Source organism: Equus caballus, chromosome X (assembly GCF_041296265.1).
Source record: "Equus caballus isolate H_3958 breed thoroughbred chromosome X, TB-T2T, whole genome shotgun sequence".
Taxonomy (NCBI): Eukaryota; Metazoa; Chordata; class Mammalia; order Perissodactyla; family Equidae; genus Equus; species Equus caballus.
In genome coordinates this window covers 105,329,847-105,346,004 of record NC_091715.1, presented here as the reverse complement: position 1 = coordinate 105,346,004, position 16,158 = coordinate 105,329,847, and the positions used below count along the sequence as shown (strand labels likewise).

The 16,158-nt window shown below is 50.5% G+C and overlaps 1 long non-coding RNA gene across 1 annotated transcript in view; it reads right to left on the bottom strand.

Moving 5' to 3' along the window:
- The window catches only part of LOC138921714 (uncharacterized), a 42,270-nt gene extending 26,998 nt beyond the window's left edge, over nt 1–15,272 (bottom strand). Inside the window, exon 1 of the long non-coding RNA XR_011434539.1 lies at nt 14,425–15,272. This is a non-coding gene — a long non-coding RNA (uncharacterized lncRNA). The remainder of the gene's footprint in view (nt 1–14,424) is intronic.
- Between the last annotated feature and the right edge of the window lie 886 nt (nt 15,273–16,158).

The window sequence follows — 16,158 nt, the reverse complement described above, 5'->3', positions numbered from 1 at the left end:
GTGGCCTGGGGTCTCTTACAGACACAGGGTTTCTCTGATCTATGGCTAGTGGATGTGAGCACAGGTTTGCATGGAACCCATAGCAGGCAAGCTCTAAATGGCCAATAATCTGCTTATTGGGGATATATTTAAAACAAGTTAATGTGTAAGCGTTTGACTTTGGTGCTGGTGGGCTTTTGAGCTAATGGGTTCCAGCCTGCTGTGTAGAAGTAATCAACACAGGGCCAACAAACAGAGGTCATCTTTGGGTCCTTTCATAACAACGTCCATATTGGAGAGTGAGTGTGTGAGCCTGTTCACGGATGAGTGTGTTAATAAGAGTATATTTATGTGACTAGGTAAAGGTTTGTGCATGCCCATGAGTATGAGTGAACAGGTGACCATGTGCATGGATATTAGCATGTTTGTGTGTGTGAGTGAATCTGTACATTCATTTGTGCAATATTTTAAAAGTATATTTGAATGAGTGAACTTGTATCAGCATGTATGCATGTGAGTGAATATGTGAGCTTCTTGGTGAGTGTGAGGATGTTTGTCTGTCAATAAATGAGTGAGCACATTCCTATTTGTGGGTGTGTTAATGTGCATGTGTAAGTGAACGTGAGTTCTGTGCATACAAGCATATGTGAATGTGACTGTGTGAGTGAATTTGTGAGCATGTTCAATGGAGTGAATGTGTGAGCAAGTTTTTGTGAGTGCAGGAGTGTGAGCATTTATGTGCAAGTGAATGTGACCATGTGCACGTATAAGTGGGAGAGTGAACATGGGAGCCCATTCAAGTATAAGTTTGTGTGTTTTAAGCGAATGTGACTGTTCGCAACTATGAGTGAATCTGTGAGCATGTGCATGAATGTGAGCAAATCGATGTGTGAGTGAATGCGTAAGTGTGTTTGTTTATTTGAGCAGGTTAAAGTGTGAGTATATTTCTGTGAGTTAATGGGCAAGCATGAGCCTGTGAGTACATGTGAACATGTTTATGTGTGTGAGTAAATGTGTGAGCTTCATGGTGAGTGTGTGCATAATCATTTGCGAGAATATGTCAGTATGATGCTGTTTGTGAGTGTGTTAACATGTGAAAGTGAGGAAATGTATGAGTATATAACTGTAAGCAGATATGAGTGTGTGTGTGAGCGAATGTGTGAGCAAGATTGAATGCATGTATATCTTTGCACGAGAGAGTGAATGTGTAACTGCATTCACTCATGTGAGCTTGTTAATTTGTGAGTGTATTTTGGGGAGGAATATTTGAGAATGTGTGTGTGAGTTTCTGTGAGTGTAAGTGTGTGAGTCAACGTGTGAGCTTTGTGATGAGTCGCAGCAAATTTGTCTTCAAGTGAGTGTGTGAGCATGCTGCTGTTTGAGAGCAGGTTAATAAGCACGAGTAAGTGAATGTAGGTGTATGCCTGTGAGCATATATGAGTGTCCATATGTGAGTGAATCTGTAAGCAGGTCCATGTGTGAGTCAACGGTGGAAGAATTTTTCTGTAAGTGAAGCTGTGAGTGTGATTGTTTATGAGTGTGGCTATGAATGTCAGGAAATTTGTGAGCACATTCGTGTGAGCCAGTAAATACATTTTAATGTTAGTGAAGTTTTGAGTATGTGTGTGTGTATATGAGCATTTCTTGTGTTTCAGTGAATCTGTGTATGTTCATGTGATGAATATGCTTGTGAATGTGAGTGAAGAGTGACCATTTTTGTATATGTGAGCATGTTAATGTGTGTGTCCAAATGATTGTGTGTGAAGGAATTTGTGACCATGTTTGTGTGTGTGATTGAATGTGTGTGCATGTGAGTGTGTGAGCATCTTCAGGGTGAGTATTCCCATGCATGCGAGTAAACGTGTGAGCGACATACTGTGCATGAAGCGTAACTGGGTGTGTGACTGAATGCCTAAGCATGTTACCTGGAGTACATAACTGTGTGTGAATGAACGAATGAGTATGGGTATGTGTCAGTGCGAGTGTGTCTATGGAGGAGAGTAAATCTGTGAGCATGTTCATGTGAGTGATGGTGGAACTGTGTAGATGTCTGTGCATCCACATATGTGTGTAAGCACGCCTGTGTAGAGTGAACTGACCCTGCTTATGTGTGAGAGTGTTACAGTGAGTTTGTCTTTCTGTGTGCCTGTGTTTATGAGTGACTTTGTAAGTATGTGCATAAATGTTAGCATGTTCATCTGTGAGTGAACTTGTAACCATGTTCATTTGTGTGGGCCTGTTAATGTGTGGACATTTTTCAGGGAGGGAATGCATGAGTGTATGTGTACATGACAATGCCTGTGTGTGGATTTTGATCTGTCCATGTGCTAATGAGTGTGCATGTGAGTTTGTGAGCAGGTTCATTGTGTGTATAAGTAAACATGTTCATGTCTGTGTGCAAGTATTTGTGTGAGTGTATACATGTGAGCACGTTCATGTGTTTGAATGAATGTATATCACATCTGTGTGTGTGGATATGTGGGTGTGAGTGAATGTGGGCTTTGTATTTGTGTTTTTGCGTATTTGTGTTTGAGTGCATGTGCAAAGATGTTTACGTCTGAGTAAATCCATGAGGATGTTGATATGTGGGCATATTATTAAAATGCAACTTTGAGGGACGATAGGAGCATGTGTGTGAGTGAATTATCGAATATAGAAATGTTTGTGTGGGGGGCATGGGAATTTGTGTGAGTGAATGTAAGCATGTTTGTGAGTGACTCAATGTGTGTTCATTTGTGTGGCAGTGATAGGGTGGGTGTGTCCAGGTGTGTTCATGGAAGTGAATGTGTGAGTGCATGTGAGTTTGTGTGTGATTGTGGGAGGGAATATGATCCTGTATGCACAGGAATGCGTGATCACATTCATATGTGCATTGGGGCGTGGGCATGGGTTCGTGTGTGTGTGTGTGTTTATGAGCATATCTCTGTGAAAGTGTAAACCTGTTCATGTGTGTGAACCTGTTCATGTATGAGTGATTATGTGAGTGCATGTGAGCATGCTCCTGTTTTTGCATAAAGGTGAGCTCATGTGCAAGTGAATTTTTGAGCAAGTTCATCTGAGAGAAAGGTATTAATATGTTTGTGTGAGCATGTTAATGTCTGAGTGTGTCCATGAATGTCTGAGCGGGTTTGTGTGTGGGGGTGAATGTGTGTGAATGTATGTAAACATTTCCCTTTGTGTGAACAAATCTGTGAGGTTTTTGAGTGTATGATCGTGTTATAACGTGGATGTCTTCACTAAGCAAATGTGTCAACGTGGGTGCAGAGGTGAGTGAACATGTAACTATATATGCCAGTGTATTAAAATGTGTGTTAATGTGCATGCTGAGGTATGTGAGTGAATATGTGACCAGATTAGTGTATGCATTAATATATGAACATGTTCTTGTCAGTGAAAACGGTGTCTTAGTTGGAACAAATCGGGGAGAGTATCCTGTGACTGTATGTGAGTGTATCTATGTGTGTGAGTAAACGTGTGAGCATGTCTGTACATATGAGCACATCAATGTGAGCATGCTCGTGTGTGAGTGAATGTGGGAATGTGCTCACATGTGTGATCGGATGTATGAGTATGTGTGAGAGTGATTATGAGTCTGTTTGTGCGATTATCTTCATGTGCAAGTCAGAATACATATGTGCTTTTATGTGAGTGTCTTTGTGTGTGAGAAAATGGATCAACATGTTCTTGTGTGTGAGTGAATGTGTGAGCATACGACTGTATGTGAGCACGTTTGTGTGCAAGTGACTGTGTTTGTGAGTGTATGCCATTGTGTGAGCGTGGCAGCATGTGCTTGTGTGTGACCAAGTTACTGTGCATGCACACGTGAGTATGTTCACTTGTGTGAATACGTGAACTTTTTCACGTGTGAGCTTATTCATCTGTGATTTCTGAGTGTATACGTGTGTGAGCACAACTGTTTCAGTGAATATACGAGTCTGTCCATGTGTGAGTGAATGTGAGTGTATGAGTGTGTGTGTGAATGGACCAGCATGGTTGTGGGTGAGAAATGTGTGAGGATGTACGTGTGTGAGTATGCTAATGTGAGAATGTAAGACGACATGCAAGTGTGTTCAGGAGTGAATGTGTCAGCATGTGAGTGTGTTTGTGTGAGTGAATGTAGGAGAATGCTTGTGTGTGTTATCACTTTAATGTGCAAGTGCAACTGAATGCATAAGCAAGTGCTGGAGTGGGTTTCTTCTTCCTGGGGCTTTCGTCCAGGCCCCCATTTCCACTGGCAGGATTCAAATATGATCACGGATTTAAAATTAGACAGTAAACTGTGCGGCACTGGGCAGAAATCAATTTTTATTCCTCATTGGCTCAGAGCAGCCGATAACCAGCTCTACAGCAAGGCCACATTATCCTCTGTGTATTACATCACACCGCTGCTATGGAAACAGGTGCGACCCTCGTGATTCAGCCCGCTGGCTTCACTGCAGGCTGACTGCCCAGAAGCTGAGCTGCAGTGAGGGAAATGTGTTACTCCAAGCCCACTGCTTCTGACAGCAAAGTGCCATTGGGCACAAGTGACTGAATGACAACTGGGAAGTAAATGGGCCTCTGTGTTAGGGCACAGCCAAGACTCCAGCATCTGGGGCTATTGTGAACAAGTCCCAGCCAACTGCAATGTACTGACAGGGGTTTCTGTAAACAGTTCTTTATTACAGCCTCTCAGGCCCCTCACAAGCATTTAGAGAATGGAAGCTGTGTTAGGCAGTTAACAAACCCCAGGGGGGCCTGGCAGCCAGGACCTCCCACTAATCCCAGGGTCATACTCTCACTCTAGGCCATTCAGTGCCACTCAGGCAATCCCATCCCTTTTGGTGGAATCCCGGGACCCCAAAGGGCCAGCACAGAGCCCTGTCCAAGGGCCCCCAGCTGACAGAGCAAGTGGGAACTGAGATGCAGTCCTCATTCCCCTCACCAAGCCATGTGCCCTTGCACAGAGCTGTAGCCTGGAGGAAGGGAAACTTTTCCTACTCTACCTGCCCAGAGGAGCCACCTTACGTGCTAGCGGTGATCAGTATGAAAACCTAGCTAAAATATCCCCACCTTTCTAAAGGGGTAATTGAAAGAGAAGTCTTACAGACTGCATGATTGTGTCCCCCAAATCCATACGCTGAAGGCCTAACCTCCAATGTGGTGGTATTGGAGGTGGGGCCTTTGGGAGGTAATTAGGCTTGGATGAGGTCATGAGGGTGGGCTGCCGATGAGGGGAATACAGCCCTTATAGGAAGGGGAAGAGAAGCCAGAACTCTCTCTTCAGCATTGGAGCACACAGCAAGAAGGCAGCTGTCTGCAAGTCAGGAAGAGAGCTCTTACCAGGAAATGAATTGGCCGGCGCCTTGACTGTGGACTTCCCAGCCACCAGAAATATAGGAAATAAATGTCTGTCGTTGCCACCCAGTCTACGGTGTTTGTTACCATAGCCAGAACCAAGACAAGAAGCCTCCAGATAAGGTGCCTAGATCCCCTCTTTGGAGGGATGGCCGCAGCCCCAGTTCCCATCAGCGTCCTCCCTGATGAGCTCAGGAAGGCCAGAAAAGTGGTCGGGGTAACCACTTCCCTCCCGCCCTCTTTGAAACCTCACTGCTCCAACATCTCTCCCTCCCTAGTATCTATCACAGGTCCAGTGCTGAAAGAAAGAATGATAAAAATGTCTCATCCATTCCTTCACTCCACGATATGGGGTACCTATGGCATGCCAGGTGCTGGGCTGGGTGAAGCCTCAGGGAGCTGCTTTTCGCAACACTGTGGCTCCCGGTTCTCTTACCCAGGGGGCAGCAGCTTTGCTAGGTGTCGCTGCCTCCTCCCTCTCCTCCTCTTCTCACTGCCCCTTCCTTCCCACAGAAATAATAAAGCTCCCCTTTGAACCTGAACAGGACACAAGTCACTAGGCCTCTGCTTGTGCACTTGTGGGGGAGGAGGAAGGACGAGTAAAGCCCTGAAACTCTACTCCGGCTCAGACACAGAGAGACTTGATTCTGAGTCTGGTGGGAGGCCTCTCAGGGAGATCCACGGGGTCCCTGAACTCTGAAGCCCTTGGCCCATCTCCCCGAGGCCCTGCTCGCAAAGAGGAATAGGTGTGGGGGCAGGTGACTCTCATGGGGTAGGTGCCACTGCCTGGATCCTGCTTGCCGTGGGTGACCTGACAGACCTGGGGATGGCTTTGGGCTCAACCTGCCTGTGGAGCAGGCGATGGTTCGAACGCATTTGAAGTGCTGCTGATACGTCAGCTACGACTTATCTCTGGGCAGCGCTTTCCTTCCTGTCTTCACTGTTCTTTGTTGCCCTCGTCCCTGTTCCTCTCTGTCCCGGCTTCTCTCCTCGTCTCTCTCCAGTGTCAGGTCTCATTCTCCTGCTACATCTTTCCTCCTTTGGTTAAATGCAACTCAAAAATGTAATCTAGTACGCTCGCTCCTGATTCCTGGAGTCTCACCCTCTTCCAGAAGCACGTTGTAAACCTCTACCCAGGTCCTCTTTTCTCTGAGCAGAACAACCCCCAGCACCTTCAACCTTGCCTCAGTGTGTTACAGGCCACTGGCAGGTGCTCACCTTCCTCTTCTCCTGCTCTCCTGGGCTGAGCTTCCTCTCTAGAGCAGGCCACACTTGCTGACCAGGCAGGGAGGCTGCCTCCTAGGACAGTCACCTCGTGCCGCAGTGTTCGGCTTTGTTCTCTGCTTCCCCCATCCCTGCTGCCCATCTACTGGCGCCCCCCTCCCCGCATCCACACTGGACAGCCCCAGACTGAGAGCCCCTGACTGCTGGGCCGTCTTCTGTCTGAAGAAGGTCCGGAGTTGTTCTTGCACTGCTCCCTCCATCTACTGTTTGGCCAAATCAATCCAGGGACCCACCTTCTCTCCTATGCCCCAGGTCTGCACGCCCAAAAAGCTTAATGTAACCCACCCCCTTGCACCTTAGGCATCAGGTGTAAAGAGATCAGAGTCTGCTTGAGAGACGGGGCAAAGTGCCTCTGAGATAATGTGGACTATCCACACCTCACAGCCCCCAGAGCTTGGCCTTTGCCCCTGCCCCCTCCCCCTGGCCCCGGATACCTGCTGAGATGGCTATCTTGCTTAAAACGGTGAGAGAATGTGCTTTGTGTGCTTAAATGAGTGTTGGTTAGCCTTGGCTGAGATCCACGAGAAAAAGGAAAGGAGGAAATGAGGTAGCTACTCCCTCGATACCTACTGGTGTTTGGCCCAATTGATCCAAATGTTGGTATCCTGCAAGGGGGAGCTGGCTGTGCTTGAACACCTGAGTTCCCAGACACCAGCCCTCTCTCCCTCATGAGTCTTGGTCTCCTGCCCAGGGGACCCAGATGGAAGAGGCACTGATGTCCCTGGAGGGTAAGGTTATCGAAAGAGCTTGCCTTCTGCCCTCTCCACCCCCGCTTCCCAGTCCCCGGGTACACACTCACCTTGGAACCTGTGCCCTACACCTTATCCCCTCACACTCTGGAGGGAGCAAGGGAGCCAAGTGAAAGCAACAGTCAAGTGGCTCACCTCCAAAGCTCAGGGCCCAGGGCAATGGCCTTGGTTTTCAAGGTGGCTCCCAGGCCAAACACAGTGCCCCCACCTGGTCTACCCCAAGGGCCAAATCCTCACAGCTGTGTGGTCTTTAGGGTGGAGGCACTGGCTATTCAGAAGACCTGCATTCACTTGCACAAATGTGAACTATTAGCACTCATTGGCCCTTGAGAGTTGGTATCTAGTTCAACCTCCTGTAGAACCTCTATTACAATGTACCCTTTCTTTTGTCTGTCATTGGTTGAGGTTTCCTGGGTGTCTCCTGGGCCAGAGAACACCATTCCTATTCTGCGGCATAGCAGTAGCTGTCAGGTCCCTGAAAGCTGCGTGGCCCAGGCTAGTTGCCCTTTCCGAGGGGAAGGCAACGAGGAAATAGAGAAAGCAACGGACTCATTGTCTCCCTGGTCGTTCTTACTCCAGTTTCCTTGCTATTTCTCATCTCTACAGATTTGAGCGTTAGACCAAAGAGTTTGGATTTTGTTTGACAGTTAAATAAAGCCACCAAAGTTGCTGAGGTAATCAGCCTTGATTTATAAAGATCACGCTGACTGCAGTGTGTTGAATGGGCTGGAGGGACCAACGGTGGCATCGGGGAGACCAGAGGTTGGGAAGCTGTTGCAGGAATTCAGTAGCAAGATGCCCAAGGCCAGATCTGGGTGCTGATGATCAATGGAGAGATAGGAACAGAGTGGGGATGTTTCTGGAGGCGGAGCCAATAAAACGTGGCTGGAGGCGAAGGCTTGGGGGATGAGGGGCAAGCACGTGCTCAGTTTTGAACCAACTGAATCCGGAGAGCGCCCAGGGTGCCAAGAACGTGTGCTCAAGGGCCCTCCCCAGACAGCACGACAGACGGAGCAGAAAATGCTACCTTGAGAAGCACCGTGCCCTGGGCCTGCACTCCCAGTTCTGTGCGTAGTGCTCCTCCAGCCACACCAGGGAGCGCGCTTCAGGTGTGGTACCTTCACAAGGGAGCGTGGAGAGAGCAGAAGGCCTCTTGCGTATGAAGCCAGGGTGGCGGCAGAAATTCTAGGGTCAGAGCGAAAGGCCGGGGCTCGGGAGCCCTGGAGTGCCCCGGTGCAGGTCTCTGCAGGCCAGGAAGGTGGGAGCTGGACAGGCAGGTGTCGAGCCTGGGGGTGCACCTCTCGTAAGCTTCCTTGGTGGGGCTGGCTTGCCATGTCTCAGTTCTACTCAGCAAAGACAGCAAATGTCTGGAAGCGGCTTACTGCCAAATATTGGACTCAGGTGGACATCACAGCCCATGAGCACCCTGTCCAAGACCTTCTGCACCACAGTTTCATTCGCACAGTTTTTGCTAAAACAGAGAAGTCACTGGTCGTCGGTAAATGCCACATGGTTTCTCCGAGAACAAACAGCAGAGACTACCCCAGCTGTCAAGTTTTCAGGGCCTTCTCTTCCCCTGCACACGTGCAGACATGTATAGTCATATGTGGACACACTGTCTCCCCCGCCCCCTCTTGCCCCACAGCGAGTCAGCCAGAAGCACAGCAGACGGGCAGACTCCTCCTTCCCCCTCCCCAGCTTCGATCCAGAGGCACAAAGACTGGGTCGGTCGGTGGTACCAGGCAGGATGAGGGGGTGGAGGCAGGCATTCTGGGCAGTGGACGGGGGAAGCAGCAGGCAGGTGACAGCCCTCAGAAAAAGGCATTACTTCAACCCCTAAAGAGCCCCACTTCGCAATCAGCATGGACACAGCTCTCCACGTCAGTGGGGGTCCTTCCAGGGGTCCCTGAGTGCCCCAGGAAAAGGAATTTCCCACCCTCAGTGCCCTCCTGAGCTGAGCTAACCATGCTCCGTCCTCCAACTCAAAGTCACATTTCCCCCACCTGGGCTGGGAATGGGCATTTTGTTGTCACATCCATGTCAACCTTGCTCTTGTACACCTCCGTTTTTAACGCCGGGCAGATGGCATATGACACACAGGGAGAACCTTTGGACGCTCACCCCACAAAGCCATTTCAGATTCTTGGGCCTCAGGGCTGTCTTCTCAAAGGCACTCCTTCTGGGAGCTGGCATTTCTCTCACTAATCATGTGCTTCCAGCCTGGAGGAACCTTGGGTGAGTACATGTAAGTGCCCAGCATAGTAGAAGGCTGGCCTTTCTAAAGGCCTCTGATGCTCTCACCCAAGACACCTGAGACCTCCAGCAGGGCCGTTTCCCCTAAAAGCGGCTTGCGAATGAGAACAGGCCCTGGGCATCACTGTGACCCTTAGGATCTGACACACACTGACCAAGGAGCGTCGGTCCCTGCATGTGTGCGCGTGTGTGTATGTGGTGTGTGTGTGTTCACTAGCACAGTCTGATACATGGGGCTGTGGACACTGCAGAGCTGTCTGCCTGGAACCTGGTCCAACCACCCTTTTTTTCCCCCTGGACGCGTCCATGTTCATTTCTGGTTGGCCATTTAAAAACTTACTCCAGATAACCTTTATCAGAAAAATTTCATTTTGCAGTATGCCACAGTGTATGCATGAATGATCCCTCAACTAAAGCAACGCATTCCCACCTGTTTCCAACCACACGTTACCCAGGGTCCGGTGCTCGGGATCTGTGGCCACTGCACATACATACTGCTGTGTGATCTGCAGGCATGTGGCCGACTGCTTAACATCTCTTCAGATATTTACAGGTGCAAACAAATTTAAAATCAAACATAGAAATAAAACCTGTATCTTCAAATGTTTTGCATGAGTGAGAACAAAAGTACACCCGCCCCAGGCCACAGGAATACACAGCCATACATTGTACTGTCTGGGGTCCAATGAAGCTGAGTCGACAATTTCTATTGGTGGCATCAAAAAGGGTCCCCCAACACCTCCACACACACACACTGGGAATGGCCTAACACCTGGCTTCAAACAGCTGTCTCTCATGTCTGTGCTTTGTGTCTTGCCCATCACCCTGGACGCCTGTTCTGATCACCTCCTATTCACCTGTTGGTGAGGAAGGGATTCTTGCCCGAGGGTTATGAGGATGGCCAAACACAAACCACCTCACACTGCACAGATGAGGTGACAGCCGGATATTAGTCACATTCACTCACAGCATCTGCTGGCCTCTTCATCTTGAACTTCTTGCCTTTAGAACTTTGAGAAAATAAATGTCTGTCATTGAAGCCACCCAGTCTGTGGTATTTTGTGATGGCAGCCCTAGCAGACTAAACACATATACAGTCGATCCTTGTGATTTGTGGTAGTCATGTTCTATAAAGTCACCACGAGCACTGAATTAGCGACTGCTAAACCACTGCTCCTAGGGGAAATACAGGGCTAGGTTCCTGGGAGCCTCTGGTCACAACAACATTTTCATCAACCCATCAACACATAAACTTGTTTTATGTGTGTTTCTGTTTCAATTTACAATTTAATCCAATTGGAAATCCAGAAGTTACTAAAGGAATTTACACAACAAAAGGATAAAACCCTCTCCCAGAAGACTCTCGAATCTGTCCAAATCTACATCAGTGGGCACTCTCCTTAGTGTCTCCAGAATGTCCTTTGTCTTAGAGGCTTTAGTAACCTCCTCTCATGTCCCCTAGAGTCTTTGGACCACCCAGGATGGCTGGAAGTTGCCCATGGGCTTCTGATGCAAGAAACTGCCCTCCTCGGCCATGTACTACACACCACTAGAGTGCCAAGTGCCGGCCACATACTGGGCTATCCTCAAAGAGAGAGGCTCTCACAGCCCCTGAGCCTGTGACGTCTGTACCCAGATGCCCAGTATGCCTTGGGTCATGGAACCAGCACCCCACAACCACAGCATGGTGACTGGGGCCTCCTTGAGACAGGATGGAGCCCAATATGAGCCCTCTAGCTTATCTCCCTCGCAGAGGGGCATGGCCTCACTTGTCCTTAGTCCCCTGCCAGATGCCATGGTGGAGGAAGAGGCCACCCCTCTCCCGGACCTCTTGGCCACCTGGGGAGCGCCTTGGAATCCACTTGAGTGAACAACGCCGGGAGTCTGTACACTACAGACTGTATTGTCACCATCACACATATTACTGCATTCCACCCCTTAACCAGGATGTCCAGGATAAAGGGCTGGACCAAAGGGTCAGCAAATTGGCCAAACTTCAGGCAGTCATCTTAGCACTGAACGCCCTGGCCCACAAATGGCCCCAGCTGTATATGTCTATAAACTCTGGGGCCACTGCCTAAGTGTTGCTTCCTTTGAGGTAAAGAACCCTGCCAGTCAATTGCCTCACAGAGACTCAAAATATAAACCAAGGCGTAATGGACTGAATTGTGTCCCGCCAAAATTCATATGTTGAGGCCCTAGCCCTCTGTGTGACTGTAGTGGAAATACGGCCTTGAAGGAGGTAATCAAGGCTAAATGAGGTCATAAGGGTAGGGCCCTAATCCAATAGGACTGGTGTCCTTATTAGGAGAGGAAGAGACACCAGAGAGCTCTCTCTCTCCACAGCTGTACAAAGGAAAGACCAGGTCAGGACACAGTGAGAAAATACCCCTCTGCCGAGCACAGAGTTCTCATCAGGGTATAAATTCTTTTAGTACATTCTGGATTTCCAATTGGATTAAACTGTGGCCTTTTGCTTCAATTTAAATTGTTTCCTCCCCTTATATTCAAGCTTGTGGCTTTCTTTCTCTCTCTTGGATTCACTTTGCTTGTTTGTCACTGGATATACTTTGTCGGGTAGGAGGGTCCTCTCTAGCTCTGTTCATATTTATACATTTCCTCCTCCAGAGAGCCTCAAATCAATATCATTAGGGTTAGGGGCCTCCCCTATGGCGATGGCTGCTTTAGAGGGTTTAAAGACTCTGGGCTTAAGTTGGGTTTGGATTAATGTCATCATTGTCACAGGGGTGCCATGGGTGTTTTGCCCTGTAACTACGATGATCAGATTTTGGTTGTAACAGAGACATAAGCAGCAAAGTAGCTCCGCAGAAGATCGCTGGGCCCCCAGCCCAGAAGCCAATGGACTGAAACCATCTTCTGCTACGGCCCTGCCATGTCCACCACCACACAGGATTTGTTTGTTTGTTTGATTGTTTTTTGGTCTTTTCTGTCTGTACACGTTCCTTCAGAACATTTTAGATTTCTAGCTGTGCAAACTCACAGCTTTGGGCTTTGTCTCCACCCCATCATGAGTGGTCCAGCCCTCCTACGTGGTTATGGGGAAAGGGGCCACTGGGCCTCTGAACATCTCTTGGGCAGCTGCCTCCTCCTCTACGGTGGGCATTCATATCCAGTAGGGTCATTTTGTGTACGGTCTGGGTAGGGGCATTAAGCCTCATGATCACAAGATTAGCCCTTTGGCGTGCTGGTAAGAAGCAGTGATAACCAAAGCCAAGGCGCACCGGAAAGGGGTTTCACATTGGGAGAGCAGTTCAATACCAAACGCTTCATCCCCTTTTCCTATCAGCTCCTGGGCCACAGGCCACCATGGATGTGCACTTCAATAACTTTGGGTGTCAGCAGAGTGTGCAGGACAGCAGCAAGGGTAGCAGCAGCACAGGAGAGGTGCAAAGTCACCACCCTGACCCAAACAACACTGACTATTAAGGCAACCAGGGTGCCATGCTTAATTCTGCCTGTGGGAGTGGTCTCCTTCCTTTCAGTAAACCGAATAAAGGGTCATCTCTGGGCCATCCCAGGGGTGCACAACCAGAATCTCCATATGGCTGCCCCAAGAAACCAGTCGTGGTCACCAGGTGAGAGGCACTGGTCACTGCATGACAAGTCACTAGCCCAACCCCCAGAAAGAACGACTCAAGCGCTGACTGGTTAGGGTGCTGTGTTTCACCACTTTAACCAGCAGGAACTTCTGAGACTACCTGCCACACACGGGCCACACTCGGCGGCACATCACACTGGGAAGCCATCAATTAACTACAACTCTTGTCTTGGGGACCAGAGCGTTTTAGGGTAGGAAGAGATGACAACACCCTACAGAGACAACACAGTGTCAGCCAGGCCAAAGCACAAGCCCACTAGCAATTGGCGGCCCTGTCCCAGGCAGCCTCCACTGTATCGGGGAACCAGTTAGCCAAGGAGCAGTTGGGCCACCGTGTGTGACGGCGATTGTTTTAATCACCTGCTCTTCACCCCGCTCGTGAGGGAGGGAGTCCCGCCCTAGAGTTATAGGGATGGCTGAGCACAGCAACCCAACACTGGACGGAGAAGATGAGCAGCAGTTTACTAGTCACATACGCTCACAGCCCAGGAGAGGAGGACGTCGCATGCCACACAGGACACGTGGGGGTTGCATTGTGGAACAGAGGGAACCAGAAGGGTCTGTAGGAGGCAGGCTTTGTAGTATTAAGAGGGTGAGGTTCTCCTGGTTCCTGAGGGACGATGCCATTGGTTTGTCTGAATACCTCTGCTGGCTGATGGAGAACCACTACTCAGGGATTACAAGCAGGAATACATCTGGTCAACGTGATAGGGAGGCTTGTTTGCCTAGGGGACTCCATCTGCGGGAGCAGACTGGGCCAGGAACTTGCCATTAGGCCGCTCGAGGCCCTCCCGATTTTACCAGATGTCAAGGCAGGACAAAATATTAATTTCAGCCCTCACCCTATGACACCCCCTCCACCAACACACACAAACACAGGGGCCAGGGCTCGTGGCTGAGAACTGCTTGGGACCTTAGTCCCTGGGGATGGCTGCGTGGACCCTGGGGTGGTGGCATCCCCAACCCCAGCAATTTGAGCACACACGGGACGCTATCAGGCGCCACAGTAACATATGGGCTCCATCTCAACTGGTCGCCCCCATTCCCACCACCAATCTTTGTAGGAGCCAGCCGGTAGGCAGGGCACGTGGGCAGGGGCTTAGAAGCCCAGGTCCACGTCTCCTCCAGCTGACTACTTCCAAGACGTCGCCCACTCGCCCCCACCCTCCCCGCCGCTCATGGCAGTCTGGCCACCCCGCTTACCAATAAAGAGATCCAGAACGACGTCAGGAACATGGGAACAGGTGCCCTTGGAGGTTGAAGTGGAATTTCGAGGCGGGATTGGGGTCGCTGAGCTCCAAGAGCCAGGTCCTGACGAGTAGCAGGCACACAGCGGCTCACAGCATGGCCTGATACCGTAGTTCCGACGGACGGAGAACAGGGGAGGTGGCCGCGGACCAGGGAGAAGGCGGAGGAAGGAGTGAGCCAGGTAGCGAGAGTCCAGAGGGAGCTAGGGAGGGGGCGCCAGCTCTTTGGCAAAGAGTCGCCTCTAAGGGGAGGGCATCGACGACAAGGGGAGCGGAGAGGGCGGGGATCGGTCAGGAGCCCGGAGCCCGGGAGCGGCGAGAAGAGCAAGCGGCCCAGCAGCTCCACTCCACGCAGCGCCCGCAGGAGGAACCCAGCCGCTTCCAAGCACGCTTGGTCCGCAGGCGCTTCCGGCCGCCCCTGGATGGGCGCTGAGCCGGGCGCGCGACTGGCTCCGCCCAACCCGGTGGCGGCGGGAGCCTAGCCAATCCGGCCGGTGGCAGGAGACGCACAAAAAGACGCGCGGTCCTGCCTCGTCCCGCAGACTGCGCACCACCCAGCCCTCTGGTCTGTCGGGTCTCTAGTCATTCCCAGGCCAGCTCCGGCTCCCTGGCTGCTGGAGGGCTGGGCCGGGGGTCGGCGGCTTGGGGTACCCCACCCTGCGCCTCCCGTCTGCAAAAAGGCAAAATGCGATTTTTCTCTTGGAACGGCGCATGCCCAAGAGTTTGCTCCCTGTGGACGGGAGTGCAGTGATTTGAGCGCCCGGGCCGAATCTCCGCTCTGAAAGGGCTGCACACCTTTGTGGCATCAGGAGATACTCGGCTGCTGGTCATTCCCAGAGCCTTGAGCCTTCGATGAACCCGAGTGCCTCGCCTCTCCGTGGGGTGGAGTCGGACAGCCAATAGCCAATTGTTCTCAGGGCTCTGGCCGCAGCAGGAGTGACCCTTCATCAGGACAGAATTAGGCTCCAGGAGTCCCGGCGCCCAACAGCTAGGGGATGCCAAGTTGAAGTGAGGGTTCTTGGCTGACACCATAGAAGGGGGAAAGATGGCAAAGTTCAAAGTGTCGCATCTTCAAGGGACTGGGCCCCTGGAGAACAAGCCACTTTAATGCTCCATCATTCGGGCCCAATCATGTGGAAAAGCCTGGCACTTTGACTAGAGGGCGTCTATTCTCACTACCCTCAACATCGCCCCGTGGGACAGAAGGAGCTCAGAGAATGAGGAAATGCCTACCCTCCCTACCCTCCGTCCTTCCCATCTCAGGTCTGTGATGAAGCGGGTTCAGAAAGAGGCCTCTTCAGAGCACATAAGCCAGATGGGCAATCAACAAACAGAACTCGGTCGTGTTCACCAGCACTGGACCTGCCAGAGCAAGCCATTTAACGGTGGTGGACTCAAACTGGATTTCCAGTTCCCTCTTGGTTAACTAGAATATTCAAGGAGAAACGTCCTCCCCCTCCCGTTTTCTCCAGGATTTGGTGGAATGAGGGGGCCCAGCATATTGCAAAGCTTCAGATGCGTGGAACTCCCTGAGTGGCTGTTTTGCACAGCTCAAGGTTTAACTCTTTACTCCACCTTAATCTGCCCCCAGCTTTTTTTTTTTTTTTTTTTTTACCATTTTAGAGTGACACTTCTGAAAAACGTGTCCCATACTCCCCTGCCTTCTCTTAACCGGCAGAGCACCCTCACA